Below are 18749 nucleotides of genomic sequence, written 5' to 3'. Positions count from 1 at the left end.
ATTGCATCGGGATTAAATACAACAATTACCATGCGCACCATCCTCCATGGGAGTAATATCTCAAACAGTCTACCCTTTGATCATTCCCTGGAAGACCAGTAGTAGTTTTCGATTTACATCTGGAGGCATTCTGTAATCTGTGGACTATCTGAGTGTTGATGAAACACAGAAATTGCATCGGGATTGAATACAGCAGTCACCACGCGCACTTTCCTCCATGTGAGTAATGTCTCAAACAGTCTACGCTTTGAACGTTCCCTTGAAGACCAGTAGTAATTTCCGATGCACATCTGGAGGCATTCTGTAACCTGTGGACTATCAGAGTGTTGATGAAACACAGAAATTGCATCGGGATCGAATACAACAGTCACCATGCGCACTCTCCTCCATGGGAGTAATGTCTCTAACAGTCTACGCTTTGATCGTTCCCTGGAAGACCACTAGTAGTTTCCGATGCACATTTGGAGGCATTCTGTAATCTGTGGAGTATCAGAGTGTTGATGAAACACAGAAATTGCATTGGGATTGAATACAACAGTCACCATGCTCACCTTCCTAAATGGGAGTAATGTCTGAAACAGTCTACGCTTTGATCGTACCCTGGAAGACCAGTAGTATTTTCCGAAGCACATTTGGAGGCATACTGTATTCTGTGGACTATCAGATAGTTGATGAAACACAGAAATTGCATCGGGATTGAATACAACAGTCACCATGCGCACTTTCCTCCATGGGGGTTATTCTCAAACAGTCTACACTGTGTTCGTTCCATGGAAGACCAGTAGTAGTTTCCGAAACACATCTGTAGGCATTCTGTAATCTGTGGACCTTCAAAGTGTGGATTGAAACACAGAAATTGCATCGGGATTTAATACAACAGTCACCATGCGCACTTTCCTCCATGGGAGTAATGACTCTAACAGTCTACGATTTGATCATTCCCTGGAAGACCAGTAGTAGTTTCCGATGCACATCTGGAGGCATTCTGTAATCTGTGGACTATCTCAGTGTTGATGAAACACGGAAATTGCATGGGGATTGAATACAACAGTCACCATGCGCTCTTTCCTCCATGGGAGTAATTTCTCAAACAGTCTACGATTTGATCGTTCCCTTGAAGACCAGTAGTAGTTTCCGATGCACATCTGGGGGCATTCTGTAATCTGTGGACTATCAGAGTGTTGATGAAACACAGTTATTGCATCGGGATTCAATACAACAGTCACAATGCGCACTTTCCTCATGGGAGCAGTGTCTCAAACAGTCTACGCTTTGATCGTTCCCTGGAAGACCAGTAGTAGTTTCCGATGCACATCTGGAAGCATTCTGTAGTCTGTGGACTATCGGAGTTTTGATGAAACACAGAAATTGCATCGGGATTGAATACAACAGTCACCATGCGCACTTTCCTCCATGGGAGTAATGTCTCAAACAGTCTACGCTTTGATCGTTCCCTGGAAGACCAGTAGTAGTTTACGATGCACATCTCGTGGCAGTCTGTAATCTGTGGACTATCAGAGTGTTGATGAAACACAGACATTGCATCGGGATTGAATACAACATTTACCATGCGCACTTTCCTCCATGGGAGTAATATCTCAAACAGTCTACCATTTGATCATTCCCTGGAAGACCAGTAGTAGTTTTCGATTTACATCTGGAGGCATTCTGTAATCTGTGGACTATCTGAGTGTTGATGAAACACAGAAATTGCATCGGGATTGAATACAACAGTCACCACGCGCACTTTCCTCCATGTGAGTAATGTCTCAAACAGTCTACGCTTTGAACGTTCCCTTGAAGACCAGTAGTAATTTCCGATGCACATCTGGAGGCATTCTGTAACCTGTGGACTATCAGAGTGTTGATGAAACACAGAAATTGCATCGGGATCGAATACAACAGTCACCATGCGCACTCTCCTCCATGGGAGTAATGTCTCTAACAGTCTACGCTTTGATCGTTCCCTGGAAGACCACTAGTAGTTTCCGATGCACATTTGGAGGCATTCTGTAATCTGTGGAGTATCAGAGTGTTGATGAAACACAGAAATTGCATTGGGATTGAATACAACAGTCACCATGCTCACCTTCCTATATGGGAGTAATGTCTGAAACAGTCTACGCTTTGATCGTTCCCTGGAAGACCAGAAGTATTTTCCGAAGCACATTTGGAGGCATACTGTAATCTGTGGACTATCAGATTGTTGATGAAACACAGAAATTGCATCGGGATTGAATACAACAGTCACCATGCGCACTTTCCTCCATGGGGGTTATTCTCAAACAGTCTACGCTGTGTTCGTTCCATGGAAGACCAGTAGTAGTTTCCGAAACACATCTGTAGGCATTCTGTAATCTGTGGACCTTCAAAGTGTGGATTGAAACACAGAAATTGCATCGGGATTTAATACAACAGTCACCATGCGCACTTTCCTCCATGGGAGTAATGACTCTAACAGTCTACGATTTGATCATTCCCTGGAAGACCAGTAGTAGTTTCCGATGCACATCTGGAGGCATTCTGTAATCTGTGGACTATCTCAGTGTTGATGAAACACGGAAATTGCATCGGGATTGAATACAACAGTCACCATGCGCTCTTTCCTCCATGGGAGTAATTTCTCAAACAGTCTACGATTTGATCGTTCCCTTGAAGACCAGTAGTAGTTTCCGATGCACATCTGGAGGCATTCTGTAATCTGTGGACTATCAGAGTGTTGATGAAACACAGTTATTGCATCGGGATTCAATACAACAGTCACAATGCGCACTTTCCTCATGGGAGCAGTGTCTCAAACAGTCTACGCTTTGATCGTTCCCTGGAACACCAGTAGTAGTTTCCGATGCACATCTGGAAGCATTCTGTAGTCTGTGGACTATCGGAGTTTTGATGAAACACAGAAATTGCATCGGGATTGAATACAACAGTCACCATGCGCACTTTCCTCCATGGGAGTAATGTCTCAAACAGTCTACGCTTTGATCGTTCCCTGGAAGACCAGTAGTAGTTTACGATGCACATCTCGTGGCATTCTGTAATCTGTGGACTATCAGAGTGTTGAAGAAACACAGAAATTGCATCGGGATTGAATACAACAATCACCATGCGCACTTTCCTCCATGGGAGTAATATCTCAAACAGTCTACCCTTTGATCATTCCCTGGAAGACCAGTAGTAGTTTTCGATTCACATCTGGAGGCATTCTGTAATCTGTGGACTATCTGAGTGTTGATGAAACACAGAAATTGCATTGGGATTGAATACAACAGTCACCACGCGCACTTTCCTCCATGGGAGTAATGTCTCAAACAGTCTACGCTTTGAACGTTCCCTTGAAGACCAGTAGTAGTTTCCGATGCACATCTGGAGGCATTCTGTAACCTGTGGACTATCAGAGTGTTGAAGAAACACAGAAATTGCATCGGGATTGAATACAACAGTAACCATGCGCACTCTCCTCCATGGGAGTAATGTCTCTAACAGTCTACGCTTTGATCGTTCCCTGGAAGACCAGTAGTAGTTACCGATGCCCATCAGGAGGCCTTTTGTAATCTGTGGACTGTCAGGGTGTTGATGAAACACAGAAATAGCATCGGGATTGAATACATCAGTCACCATGCTCACTTTCCTTCATGGGAGTAATGTCTCTAACAGTCTACGCTTTGATCATTCCCTGGAAGACCAGTAGTAGTTTCCGATGCACATCTGGAGGCATTCTGTACTCTGTGGACTATCTGAGTGATGATGAAACACAGATATTGCATCGGGATTGAATACAACAGTCACCATGCGCACTTTCCTCCATGGGAGGAATGTCTAAAACAGTCTACGCTTTGATCATTCCCTGGAAGACCAGTAGTAGTTTCCGATTCACATCTGGAGGCATTCTGTAATCTGTGGACTATCTGAGTGTTGATGAAACACAGAAATTGCATGGGGATTGAATACAACAGTCACCATGCGCACCTTCCTCCATGGGAGTAATGTCTCAAACAGTCCACGATTTGAACGTTCCCTTGAAGACCAGTAGTAGTTTCCGATGCACATCTGGAGGCATTCTGTAATCTGTGGACTATCAGAGTGTTAATGAAACACAGAAATTGCATCGGGATTGAATACAACAGTCACCATGCGCACTTCCCTCCATAAAAGTAAAGTCTCAAACAGTCTACGTTTTGATCGTTCCCTGGAAGACCAGTAGTAGTTTCCGAAGCACATCTGGAGTCATTCTGTAACCTGTGGACTGTCAGAGTGTTTATGAAACACAGAAATTGCATCTGGATTGAATACAACAGTCACCATGCGTACTTTCCCCCATGGGATTAATGTCTCAAACAGTCTAATCTTTGATCGTTCCCTGGAAGACCACTAGTAGTTTCCGATGCACATCTGGAGGTATTCTGTAATCTGTGGAGTATCAGAGTGTTGATGAAACACAGAAATTGCATCGGGATTGAATACAACAGTCACCATGCACACTTTGCTCCATAAAAGTAAAGTCTCAAACAGTCTACGTTTTGATCGTTCCCTGGAAGACCAGTAGTAGTTTCCGAAGCACATCTGGAGTCATTCTGTAACCTGTGGACTGTCAGAGTGTTGATGAAACACAGAAATTGCATCGGGATTGAATACAAAAGTCACCATGCGTACTTTCCGCCATGGGAGTAATGTCTCAAACAGTCTAATCTTTGATCGTTCCCTGGAAGACCACTAGTAGTTTACGATGCACATCTGGAGGCATTCTGTAATCTGTGGAGTATCAGAGTGTTGATGAAACACAGAAATTGCATCGGGATTGAATACAACTGTCACCATGCTCACCTTCCTAAATGGGAGTAATGTCTGAAACAGTCTACGCTTTGATCGTCCCCTGGAAACCAGTAGTATTTTCCGAAGCACAATTGGAAGCATACTGTAATCTGTCTACTATCAGATTGTTGATGAAACACAGAAATTGCATCGGGATTGAATACAACAGTCACAATGCGCACTTTCCTCCATGGGGGTTATTCTCAAACAGTCTACGCATTGTTCGTTCCCTGGAAGACCAGTAGTAGCTTCCGATGCACATCTGGAGGCATTCTGTAATCTGTGGACCTTCTAAGTGTGGATTGAAACACAGAACTTGCATCGAGATTTAATACAACAGTCACCATGCGCACTTTCCTCCATGGGAGTAATGTCTCTAACAGTCTACGATTTGATCATTCCCGCGAAGACCAGTAGTAGTTTCCGATGCACATCTGGAGGCATTCTGTAATCTGTGGACTATCTCAGCGTTGATGAAACACGGAAATTGCATCGGGATTGAATACAACAGTCACCATGCGCTCTTTCCTCCATGGGAGTAATTTCTCAAACAGTCTACGATTTGATCGTTCCCTGGAAGACCAGTAGTAGTTTCCGATGCACATCTGGAGGCATTCTGTAATCTGTGGACTATCAGAGTGTTGATGAAACACAGTTATTGCATCGGGATTGAATACAACAGTCACCATGCGCACTTTCCTCCATGGGAGGAATGTCTAAAACAGTCTACGCTTTGATCATTCCCTGGAAGACCAGTAGTAGTTTCCGATTCACATCTGGAGGCATTCTGTAATCTGTGGACTATCTGAGTGTTGATGAAACACAGAAATTGCATGAGGATTGAATACAACAGTCACCATGCGCACCTTCCTCCATGGGAGTAATGTCTCAAACAGTCCACGATTTGAACGTTCCCTTGAAGACTAGTAGTAGTTTCCGATGCACATCAGGAGGCATTCTGTAATCTGTGGACTATCAGAGTGTTAATGAAACACAGAAATTGCATCGGGATTGAATACAACAGTCACCATGCGCACTTTCCTCCATAAAAGTAATGTCTCAAACAGTCTACGTTTTGATCGTTCCCTGGAAGACCAGTAGTAGTTTCCGAAGCACATCTGGAGTCAGTCTGTAACCTGTGGACTGTCAGAGTGTTTATGAAACACAGAAATTGCATCGGGATTGAATACAACAGTCACCATGCGTACTTTCCCCCATGGGAGTAATGTCTCAAACAGTCTAATCTTTGATCGTTCCCTGGAAGACCACTAGTAGTTTCCTATGCACATCTGGAGGTATTCTGTAATCTGTGGAGTATCAGAGTGTTGATGAAGCACAGAAATTGCATCGGGATTGAATACAACAGTCACCATGCGCACTTTCCTCCATAAAAGTAAAGTCTCAAACAGTCTACGTTTTGATCGTTCCCTGGAAGACCAGTAGTAGTTTCCGAAGCACATCTGGAGTCATTCTGTAACCTGTGGACTGTCAGAGTGTTGATGAAACACAGAAATTGCATCGGGATTGAATACAACAGTCACCATGCGTACTTTCCCCCATGGGAGTAATGTCTCAAACAGTCTAATCTTTGATCGTTCCCTGGAAGACCACTAGTAGTTTACGATGCACATCTGGAGGCATTCTGTAATCTGTGGAGTATCAGAGTGATGATGAAACACAGAAATTGCATCTGGATTGAATACAACAGTCACCATGCTCACCTTCCTAAATGGGAGTAATGTCTGAAACAGTCTACGCTTTGATCGTTCCCTGGAAGACCAGTAGTATTTTCCGAAGCACAATTGGAAGCATACTGTAATCTGTGGACTATCAGATTGTTGATGAAACACAGAAATTGCATCGGGATTGAATACAACAATCACAATGCGCACTTTCCTCCATGGGGGTTATTCTCAAACAGTCTACGCTTTGTTCGTTCCCTGGAAGACCAGTAGTGGCTTCCGATGCACATCTGGAGGCATTCTGTAATCTGTGGACCTTCAAAGTGTGGATTGAAACACAGAACTTGCATCGGGATTTAATACAACAGTCACCATGCGCACTTTCCTCCATGGGAGTAATGTCTCTAACAGTCTACGATTTGATCATTCCCTGGAAGACCAGTAGTAGTTTCCGATGCACATCTGGAGGCATTCTGTAATCTGTGGACTATCTCAGTGTTGATGAAACACGGAAATTGCATCGGGATTGAATATAACAGTCACCATGCGCTCTTTCCTCCATGGGAGTAATTTCTCAAACAGTCTACGATTTGATCGTTCCCTGGAAGACCAGTAGTAGTTTCCGATGCACATCTGGAGGCAATCTGTAATCTGTGGACTATCTGAGTGTTGATGAAACACAGTTATTGCATCGGGATTGAATACAACAGTCACCATGCGCACTTTCCTCACCGGAGCAGTGTCTCAAACAGTCTACGCTTTGATCGTTCCCTGGAAGACCAGTAGTAGTTTCCGATGCACATCTGGAAGCATTCTGTAGTCTGTAGACTATCGGAGTTTTGATGAAACACAGAAATTGCATCGGGATTGAATACAACAGTCAGCATGCGCACATTCCTCCATGGGAGTAATGTCTCAAACGGTCTAAGCTTTGATTGTTCCCTGGAAGACCAGTAGAAGTTTACGATGCACACCTCGTGGCATTCTGTAATCTGTGGACTATCAGAGTGTTGATGAAACACAGAAATTGCATCGGGATTGAATACAACAATCACTATGCGCACTTTCCTCCATGGGAGTAATATCTCTAACAGTCAACGCTTTGATCATTCCCTGGAAGACCAGTAGTAGTTTTCGATTCACATCTGGAGGCATTCTGTAATCTGTGGACTATCAGAGTGTTGATGAAACACAGAAATTGCATCGCGATTGAATACAACAGTCACCATGCGCACTTTCCTCCATGGGAGTAATGTCTCAAACAGTCTAAGCTTTGATCGCTTCCTGGAAGACCAGTAGTATTTTCCGAAGCACATTTGGAGGCATACTGTAATCTATGGACTATCAGAGTGTTGATGAACCACAGAAATTGCTTCGGGATTGAATACAACAGTCACCATGCGCACATTCCTCCATGAAAGTAATGTCTCTAACAGTCTACGCTTTGATCGTTAACTGGGAGACCAGTAGTAGTTTCCGAAGTACATCTGAAGGCATTCTGTAATCTGTGGACTATCAGAGTGTTGATAAAACACAGAAATTGCATCGGGATTGAATACAGCAGTCACCATAAGCACTTTCCTACGTGGGTGCAGTGTCTCAAACAGTCTACGCTTTGATAGTTCCCTAGAAGACCAGCAGTAGTTTCCGATGCACATCTGGAGGCATTCTGTAATCTGTGGACTATCAGAGTGTTGATGAAACACAGAAATTGCATCGGGATTGAATACAACAGTCAACATGCGCACTTTCCTCCATGGGAGTAGTGTCTCAAACAGTCAACGTTTTGATCGTTCCCTGGAATATTAGAAGTAGTTTCCGATGCACATCAGGTGGCATTCTGTAATCTGTGGACTATCAGATTGTTGATGAAACACAGAAATTGCATCGGGATTGAATACAACAGTCACCATGCGCACTTTCCTCTATGGGAGCAATGTCTCAAAGAGTCTACGCTTTGATCGTTCACTGGAAGACCAGTAGTTGTTTCCGATGCACATCTGGAGGCATTCTGTAATCTGTGGACTATCAGAGTGTTGATGAAACACAGAAATTGCATCGGGATTGAATACAACAGTCACCATGCGCACTTTCCTCCATGGGAGTAATGTCTCAAACAGTCTACGCTTTGAACGTTCCCTTGAAGACCAGTAGTAGTTTCCGATGCACATCTGGAGGCATTCTGTAATCTGTGGAGTATCAGAGTGTTGATGAAACACAGAAATTGCATCGGGATTGAATACAACAGTCACCATGCGCACTTTCCTCCATAAAAGTGAAGACTCAAACAGTCTACACTTTGATCGTTCCCTGGAAGACCAGTAGTAGTTTCCGATGCACATCTGGAGGCATTCTGTACGCTGTGGACTATCAGACTGTTGATGAAACACAGAAATTACATCGGGATTGAATACAACAGTCACCATGCGCACTTTCCTCCATGGGAGTAATGTCTCAAACAGTCTAAGGTTTGATCGTTCCCTGGAAGACCACTAGTAGTTTCCGATGCACATCTGGAGGCATTCTGTAATCTGTGGAGTATCAGAGTGTTGTTGAAACACAGAAATTGCATCGGGATTGAATACAACAGTCACCATGCGCACCTTCATAAATGGGAGTAATGTCTGAAACAGTCTACGCTTTGATCGATCCCTGGAAGACCAGTAGTAGTGTCCGATGCACATCTCGTGGCATTCTGTAATCTGTGGACTATCAGAGTGTTAATGAAACACAGAAATTGCATTGGGATTGATTACAACAGTCAAGATGCCCAGTTTCCTCCATGGGAGTAATGTCTCAGACAGTCTACCCTTTGATCATTTCCTGGAAGACCAGTAGTAGTTTCCGATTCACATCTGGAGGCATTCTGTAATCTGTGGACTATCTGAGTGTTGATGAAACACAGAAATTGCATCGGGATTGAATACAACAGTCACCATGCGCACTTTCCTCCATGGGAGTAGTGTCTCAAACAGTCTACGTTTTGATCGTTCCCTGGAAGATCAGAAGTAGTTTCCGATGCACATCTGAAGCCAATCTGTAATCTGTGGACTATCAGAGTGTTGATGAAACACAGAAATTGCATCGGGATTGAATACAACAGTCAGCATGCGCACTTTCCTCCATGGGAGCAATGTCTCAAACAGTCTACGATTTGATCGTTCCCTGGAAGACCAGTAGTAGTTTCTGAAACACATCTGGACTAATTCTGCAACCTGTGGACTATCAGAGTGTTGATGAAACACAGAAATTGCATCGGGATTGAATACAACAGTCACCATGCGTACTTTCCCCCATGGGAGTAATGTCTCAAACAGTCGAAGCTTTGATCGTTCCCTGGAAGACCACTAGTAGTTTCCGATGCACATCTGGAGGCATTCTGTAATCTGTGGAGTATCAGAGTGTTGATGAAACACAGAAATTGCATCGGGATTGAATACAACAGTCACCATGCTCACCTTCCTAAATGGGAGTAATGTCTGAAACAGTCTACGCTTTGATCGTTCCCTGGAAGACCAGTAGTATTTTCCGAAGCACATTTGAAGGCATACTGTAATCTGTGGACTATCAGATAGTTGATGAAACACAGATATTGCATCGGGATTGAATACAACAGTTACCATGCGCACTTGCCTCCATGGGGGTTATTCTCAAACAGTCTACGCTTTGTTCGTTCCCTTTAAGACCAGTAGTAGTTTCCGATGCACATCTGGAGGCATTCTGTAATCTGTGGACTATCTCAGTGTTGATGAAACACGGAAATTGCATCGGGATTGAATATAACAGTCACCATGCGCTCTTTCCTCCATGGGAGTAATTTCTCAAACAGTCTACGATTTGATCGTTCCCTGGAAGACCAGTAGTAGTTTCCGATGCACATCTGGAGGCATTCTGTAATCTGTGGACTATCAGAGTGTTGATGAAACACAGTTATTGCATCGGGATTGAATACAACAGTCACCATGCGCACTTTCCTCACCGGAGCAGTGTCTCAAACATTCTACGCTTTGGTCGTTCCCTGGAAGACCAGTAGTAGTTTCCGATGCACATCTGGAAGCATTCTGTAGTCTGTAGACTATCAGAGTTTTGATGAAACACAGAAATTGCATCGGGATTGAATACAACAGTCAGCATGCGCACATTCCTCCATGGGAGTAATGTCTCAAACAGTCTAAGCTTTGATCGTTCCCTGGAAGACCAGTAGTAGTTTACGATGCACATCTCGTGGCATTCTGTAATCTGTGGACTATCAGAGTGTTGATGAAACACAGAAATTGCATCGGGATTGAATACAACAATCACCATGCGCACTTTCCTCCACGGGAGTAATATCTCTAACAGTCAACGCTTTGATCATTCCCTGGAAGACCAGTAGTAGTTTCCGATTCACATCTTGAGGCAATCTGTAATCTGTGGAGTATCAGAGTGTTGATGAAACACATAAATTGCATCGGGATTGAATACAACAGTCACCATGCGCACTTCCCTCCAAGGTAGTAATGTCTAAATCTGTCTACGCTTTGATCATTCCCTGGAAGACCAGTAGTAGTTTCCGATTCACATCCGGAGGCATTCTGTAATCTGTGGACTATCAGAGTGTTGATGAAACACAGAAATTGCATCGCGATTGAATACAACAGTCACCATGCGCACTTTCCTCCATGGGAGTAATGTCTCAAACAGTCTAAGCTTTGATCGCTTCCTGGAAGACCAGTAGTATTTTCCGAAGCACATTTGGAGGCATACTGTAATCTGTGGACTATCAGAGTGTTGATGAAACACAGAAATTGCTTCGGGATTGAATACAACAGTCACCATGCGCACATTCCTCCATGAAAGTAATGTCTCTAACAGTCTACGCTTTGATCGTTCCCTGGGAGACCAGTAGTAGTTTCCGAAGTACATCTGGAGGCATTCTGTAATCTGTGGACTATCAGAGTGTTGATAAAACACAAAAATTGCATCGGGATTGAATACAGCAGTCACCATGAGCACTTTCCTACGTGGGTGCAGTGTCTCAAACAGTCTACGCTTTGATCGTTCCCTAGAAGACCAGTAGTAGTTTCCGATGCACATCTGGAGGCATTCTGTAATCTGTGGACTATCAGAGTGTTGATGAAACACAGAAATTGCATCGGGATTGAATACAACAGTCAACATGCGCACTTTCCTCCGTGGGAGTAGTGTCTCAAACAGTCAACGTTTTGATCGTTCCCTGGAATATTAGAAGTAGTTTCCGATGCACATCTGGTGGCATTCTGTAATCTGTAGACTATCAGATTGTTGATGAAACACAGAAATTGCATCGGGATTGAATACAACAGTCACCATGCGCACTTTCCTCTATGGGAGCAATGTCTCAAAGAGTCTACGGTTTGATCGTTCACTGGAAGACCAGTAGTTGTTTCCGATGCACATCTGGAGGCATTCTGTAATCTGTGGACTATCAGAGTGTTGATGAAACACTGAAATTGCATCGGGATTGAATACAACAGTCAACATGCGCACTTTCCTCCATGGGAGTAATGTCTAAAACAGTCAACGCTTTGATCATTCCCTGGGTGACCAGTAGTAGTTTCCGATTCACATCTTGAGGCAATCTGTAATCTGTGGACTATCTGAATGTTGATAAAACACAGAAATTGAATCGGGATTGAATTCAACAGTCACCATGCGCACTTTCCTCCATGGGAGTAATGTCTCAAACAGTCTACGCTTTGAACGTTCCCTTGAAGACCAGTAGTAGTTTCCGATGCACATCTGGAGGCATTCTGTAATCTGTGGAGTATCAGAGTGTTGATGAAACACAGAAATTGCATCGGGATTGAATACAACAGTCACCATGCCACTTTCCTCCATAAAAGTGAAGACTCAAACAGTCTACGCCTTGATCGTTCCCTGGAAGACCAGTAGTAGTTTCCGATGCACATCTGGAGGCATTCTGTACGCTGTGGACTATCAGACTGTTGATGAAACACAGAAATTACATCGGGATTGAATACAACAGTCACCATGCGCACCTTCATAAATGGGAGTAATGTCTGAAACAGTCTACGCTTTGATCGATCCCTGGAAGACCAGTAGTAGTGTCCGATGCACATCTCGAGGCATTCTGTAATCTGTGGACTATCAGAGTGTTAATGAAACACAGAAATTGCATTGGGATTGATTACAACAGTCAAGATGCCCACTTTCCTCCATGGGAGTAATGTCTCAGACAGTCTACCCTTTGATCATTTCCTGGAAGACCAGTAGGAGTTTCCGATTCACATCTGGAGGCATTCTGTAATCTGTGGACTATCTGAGTGTTGATGAAACACAGAAATTGCATCGGGATTGAATACAACAGTCACCATGCGCACTTTCCTCCATGGGAGCAATGTCTCAAACAGTCTACGCTTTGATCGTTCCCTGGAAGACCAGTAGTAGTTTCCGATGCACATCTGGAGGCATTCTGTAATCTGTGGAGTATCAGAGTGCTGATGAAACACAGAAATTGCATCGGGATTGAATACAACAGTCACCATGCGCCCTTTCCTCCATAAAAGGAAAGTCTCAAACAGTCTACTCTTTGATCGTTCCCTGGAAGACCAGTAGTATTTTCCGAAGCACATTTGGAGGCATACTGTAATCTGTGGACTATCAGAGTGTTGATGAAACACAGAAATTGCATCGGGATTGAATACAACAGTCACCATGCGCACTTTCCTCCATAAAAGTAAAGTCTCAAACAGTCTACGTTTTGATCGTTCCCTGGAAGACCAGTAGTAGTTTCCGAAGCACATCTGGAGGCATTCTGTAACCTGTGGACTGTCAGAGTGTTGATGACTATCAGAGTGTTGATGAAACACAGAAATTGCATCGGGATTGAATACAACAGTCACCATGCGCACTTTCCTCCATTGGAGTAATGTCTTATACAGTCTACGCTTTCATAGTTCCCTGGAAGACCAGTAGTAGTTTTCGATGCACATCTGGAGGCATTCTGTAAAATGTGGACTATCAGAGTGTTCATGAAACACAGAAATTGCATCGGGTTTGAATACAACAGTCAACATGCGCACTTTCCTCCATAAAAGTAATGTCTCAAACAGTCTACGCTTTGATCGTTCCCTGGAAGACCAGTAGTAGTTTCCTATGCACATCTAGAGGCTTTCTGTACACTGTGGACTATCAGAGTGTTGATGAAAGACAGAAATTGCATCGGGGTTGAATTCAAGAGTCACCATGCGCAGTGTCCTCCATGGGAGTAATGTCTCAAACAGTCTACGCTTGAATCGTTCCCTGGAAGACCAGTAGTAGTTTACGATGAACATCTGGAGGCATTCTGTAATCTGTGGACTATCAGAATGTTGATGAAACACAGAAATTGCATCGGGATTGAACACAACAGTCACCATGCGCACTTTTCTCCATTTTAGTAATGTCTCTAACAGTCCACGCTTTGATCGTTTCCTGGAAGACCAGTAGTAGTTTCCGAAGCACATCTGGATGCTTTCTGTAATCTGTGGACTATCAGAGTGTTGATGAAACACAGAAATTGCGTCGGGATTGAAAACAACAGTCACCATGCGCACTTTCCTCCAAGGGAGTAGTGTCTCAAACAGTCTATTCTTTGATCGTTCCCTGGAAGACCAGTAGTAGTTTCCGATGCACATCTGGAGGCATTCTGTAAATGTGGGCTATCAGAGTGTTGATGAAACACAGAAATTGCATCCGGATTGAATACAACAGTCACCATGCGCACTTTCCTCCATGGGAGTAATGTCTCTAACAGTCTACGCTATGGTCGTTCCCCAGAAGACCAGTAGTAGTTTCCTATGCACATCTAGAGGCTTTCTGTACACTGTGGACTATCAGAGTGTTGATGAAAGACAGAAATTGCATCGGGGTTGAATACAAGAGTCACCATGCGCAGTGTCCTCCATGGGAGTAATGTCTCAAACAGTCTACGCTTTGATCGTTCCCTGGAAGACCAGTAGTAGTTTCCGATGCACATCTGGAGGCATTCTGTAATCTGTGGAGTATCAGAGTGTTGATGAAACACAGAAATTGCGTCGGGATTGAATACAACAGTCACCATGCGCACTTTCCTCCAAGGGAGTAGTGTCTCAAAAAGTCTATTCTTTGATCGTTCCCTGGAAGACCAGTAGTAGCTTCCGATGCACATCTGGTGGCAATCTGTAATCTGTGGACTATCAGAGTGTTAAAGAAACACAGAAATTGCATCGGGAATGAATACAACAGTCACCATGCGCACTTTCCTCCACGGGAGGTATGTCTCGTACAGTCTACGCTTTGATCGTTCCCTGGAAGACCAGTAGTAGTTTCCGATGCACATCTGGTAGCATTCTGTAATCTGTGGTCTATCAGAGTGTTGATGAATACAACAGTCACCATGCGCACTTTCCTCCATGGGAGTAATTCTTAAACAGTCTACGCTTTGATCGTTCCCTGTAAGACCAGTAGTAGTTTCCCATGCACATATAGAGGCATTCTGTAATCTGTGGACTATTAGAGTGTTGATGAAACACAGAAATTGCATCGGGATTGATTACAACAGTCGCCATGCGCACAATCCCCCATAAAAGTAATGTCTCAAACAGTCTACGATTTCATCGTTCCCTGGAAGACCAGTAGTAGTTTCCGATGAACATCTGGAGGCATTCTGTAATCTATGGACTATCAGAGTGTTGATGAAACACAGAAATTGCATCGGGATTGAATACAACAGACACCATGCGCACTTTCCTCCATTGGAGTAATGTCTCATACAGTCTACGCTTTCATAGTTCCCTGGAAGACCAGTAGTAGTTTTCGATGCACATCTGGAGGCATTCTGTAAAATGTGGACTATCAGAGTGTTCATGAAACACAGAAATTGCATCGGGTTTGAATACAACAGTCAACATGCGCACTTTCCTCCATAAAAGTAATGTCTCAAACAGTCTACGCTTTGATCGTTACCTGGAAGACCAGTAGTAGTTTCCTATGCACATCTAGAGGCTTTCTGTACACTGTGGACTATCAGAGTGTTGATGAAAGACAGAAATTGCATCGGGGTTGAATTCAAGAGTCACCATGCGCAGTGTCCTCCATGGGAGTAATGTCTCAAACAGTCTACGCTTGAATCGTTCCCTGGAAGACCAGTAGTAGTTTACGATGAACATCTGGAGGCATTCTGTAATCTGTGGACTATCAGAATGTTGATGAAACACAGAAATTGCATCGGGATTGAACACAACAGTCACCATGCGCACTTTCCTCCATTTTAGTAATGTCTCTAACAGTCCACGCTTTGATCGTTTCCTGGAAGACCAGTAGTAGTTTCCGAAGCACATCTGGATGCTTTCTGTAATCTGTGGACTATCAGAGTGTTGATGAAACACAGAAATTGCGTCGGGATTGAAAACAACAGTCACCATGCGCACTTTCCTCCAAGGGAGTAGTGTCTCAAACAGTCTATTCTTTGATCGTTCCCTGGAAGACCAGTAGTAGTTTCCGATGCTCATCTGGTGGCATTCTGTAATGTGTAGACTATCGGGGTGTTGATGGAACACAGTAATTGCATCGGGATTGAGTACAACAGTCGCCATGCGCATATTCCTCCTTAAAAGTAATGTCTCAAACAGTCGACGCTTTGATCGTTCCCTGGAAGACCAGTAGTAGTTTCCGATGCACATCTGGACGCATTCTGAAAACTGTGGACTATCAGAGTGTTGATGAAACACAGAAATTTAATCGGGATTGAATATAACAGTCACCATGCGCACTATCCTCCATGGGTGTAATGTCTAATCAGTCTACGCTTTGATCGTTCCCTGGAAGACCAGTAGTAGTTTCCGATGCACATCTGGAGGCATTCTGTAAATGTGGGCTATCAGAGTGTTGATGAAACACAGAAATTGCATCCGGATTGAATACAACAGTCACCATGCGCACTTTCCTCCATGGGAGTAATGTCTCTAACAGTCTACGCTATGATCGTTTCCCAGAAGACCAGTAGTAGTTTCCTATGCACATCTAGAGGCTTTCTGTACACTGTGGACTATCAGAGTGTTGATGAAAGACAGAAATTGCATCGGGGTTGAATACAAGAGTCACCATGCGCAGTGTCCTCCATGGGAGTAATGTCTCAAACAGTCTACGCTTTGATCGTTCCCTGGAAGACCAGTAGTAGTTTACGATGAACATCTGGAGGCATTCTGTAATATGTGGACTATCAGAATGTTGATGAAACACAGAAATAGCATCGGGATTGAACAAAACAGTCACCATGCGCACTTTCCTCCATTCTAGTAATGTCTCTAACAGTCCACGCTTTGATCGTTCCCTGGAAGACCAGTAGTAGTTTCCGAAGCACATCTGGAGGCTTTCTGTACTCTGTGGACTATCAGAGTGTTGATGAAGCACAGAAATTGCATCGCGATTGAATACAACAGTCACCATGCGCACTTTCCTAGATGGGAGTAATGTCTCAAATAGTCTACAATTTGATCGTTCCCTGGAAGACCAGTAGTAGTTTCCGATGCACATCTGGAGGCATTCTGTAATCTGTGGAGTATCAGAGTGTTGATGAAACACAGAAATTGCGTCGGGATTGAATACAACAGTCACCATGCGCACTTTCCTCCATGGGAGGTATGTCTCGTACAGTCTACGCTTTGATCGTTCCCTGGAAGACCAGTAGTAGTTTCCGATGCACATCTGGTGGCATTCTGTAATCTGTGGACTATTAGAGTGTTAAAGAAACACAGAAATTGCATCGGGAATGAATACAACAGTCACCATGCGCACTTTCCTCCACGGGAGGTATGTCTCGTACAGTCTACGCTTTGATCGTTCCCTGGAAGACCAGTAGTAGTTTCCGATGCACATCTGGTAGCATTCTGTAATCTGTGGTCTATCAGAGTGTTGATGAATACAACAGTCACCATGCGCACTTTCCTCCATGGGAGTAATTCTCAAACAGTCTACGATTTGATCGTTCCCTGGAAGACCAGTAGTAGTTTCCGATGAACATCTGGAGGCATTCTGTAATCTATGGACTATCAGAGTGTTGATGAAACACAGACATTGCATCGGGATTGAATACAACAGTCTCCATGCGCACTTTCCTCCATTGGAGTAATGTCTCATACAGTCTACGCTTTCATAGTTCCCTGGAAGACCAGTAGTAGTTTTCGATGCACATCTGGAGGCATTCTGTAAAATGTGGACTATCAGAGTGTTGATGAAACACAGAAATTGCATCGGGATTGAATACAACAGTCAACATGCGCACTTTCCTCCATGGGAGTAATGTCTCAAATAGTCTACACTTTAATCGTTCCCTGGAAGACCAGTAGTAGTTTCCGATGAACATCTGGAAGCATTCTGTAATGTGTAGACTATCGGGGTGTTGATGAAACACAGTAATTGCATCGGGATTGAATACAACAGTCACCATGCGCACTTTCCTCCATTTTAGTAATGTCTCTAACAGTCCACGCTTTGATCGTTCCCTGGAAGACCAGTAGTAGTTTCCGAAGCACATCTGGAGGCTTTCTTTACTCTGTGGACTATCAGAGTGTTGATGAAACACAGAAATTGCATCGCGATTGAATACAACAGTCACCATGCGCACTTTCCTCCATGGGAGTAATGTCTCAAATAGTCTACACTTTGATCGTTCCCTGGAAGACCAGTAGTAGTTTCCGATGCACATCAGGAGGCATTCTGTAATCTGTGGAGTATCAGAGTGTTGATGAAACACAGAAATTGCGTCGGGATTGAAAACAACAGTCACCATGCGCACTTTCCTCCAAGGGAGTAGTGTCTCAAACAGTCTGTTCTTTGATCGTTCCCTTGAAGACCAGTAGTAGTTTCCGATGCTCATCTGGTGGCATTCTGTAATGTGTAGACTATCGGGGTGTTGATGAAACACAGTAATTGCATCGGGATTGAATACAACAGTCACCATGCGCATATTCCTCCTTAAAAGTAATGTCTCAAACAGTCTACGCTTTGATCGTTCCCTGGAAGACCAGTAGTAGTTTCCGATGCACATCTCGAGGCATTCTGAAATCTGTGGACTATCAGAGTGTTGATGAAACACAGAAATTGCATCCGGATTGAATACAACAGTCACCATGCGCACTTTCCTCCATGGGAGTAAAGTCTCTAACAGTCAACGCTATGATCGTTCCCCAGAAGACCAGTAGTAGTTTCCTATGCACATCTAGAGGCTTTCTGTACACTGTGGACTATCAGAGT

This window comes from Schistocerca gregaria, unplaced genomic scaffold (assembly GCF_023897955.1).
Source record: "Schistocerca gregaria isolate iqSchGreg1 unplaced genomic scaffold, iqSchGreg1.2 ptg000285l, whole genome shotgun sequence".
NCBI lineage: Eukaryota > Metazoa > Arthropoda > Insecta > Orthoptera > Acrididae > Schistocerca > Schistocerca gregaria.
This window is presented reverse-complemented; position numbering follows the sequence as displayed.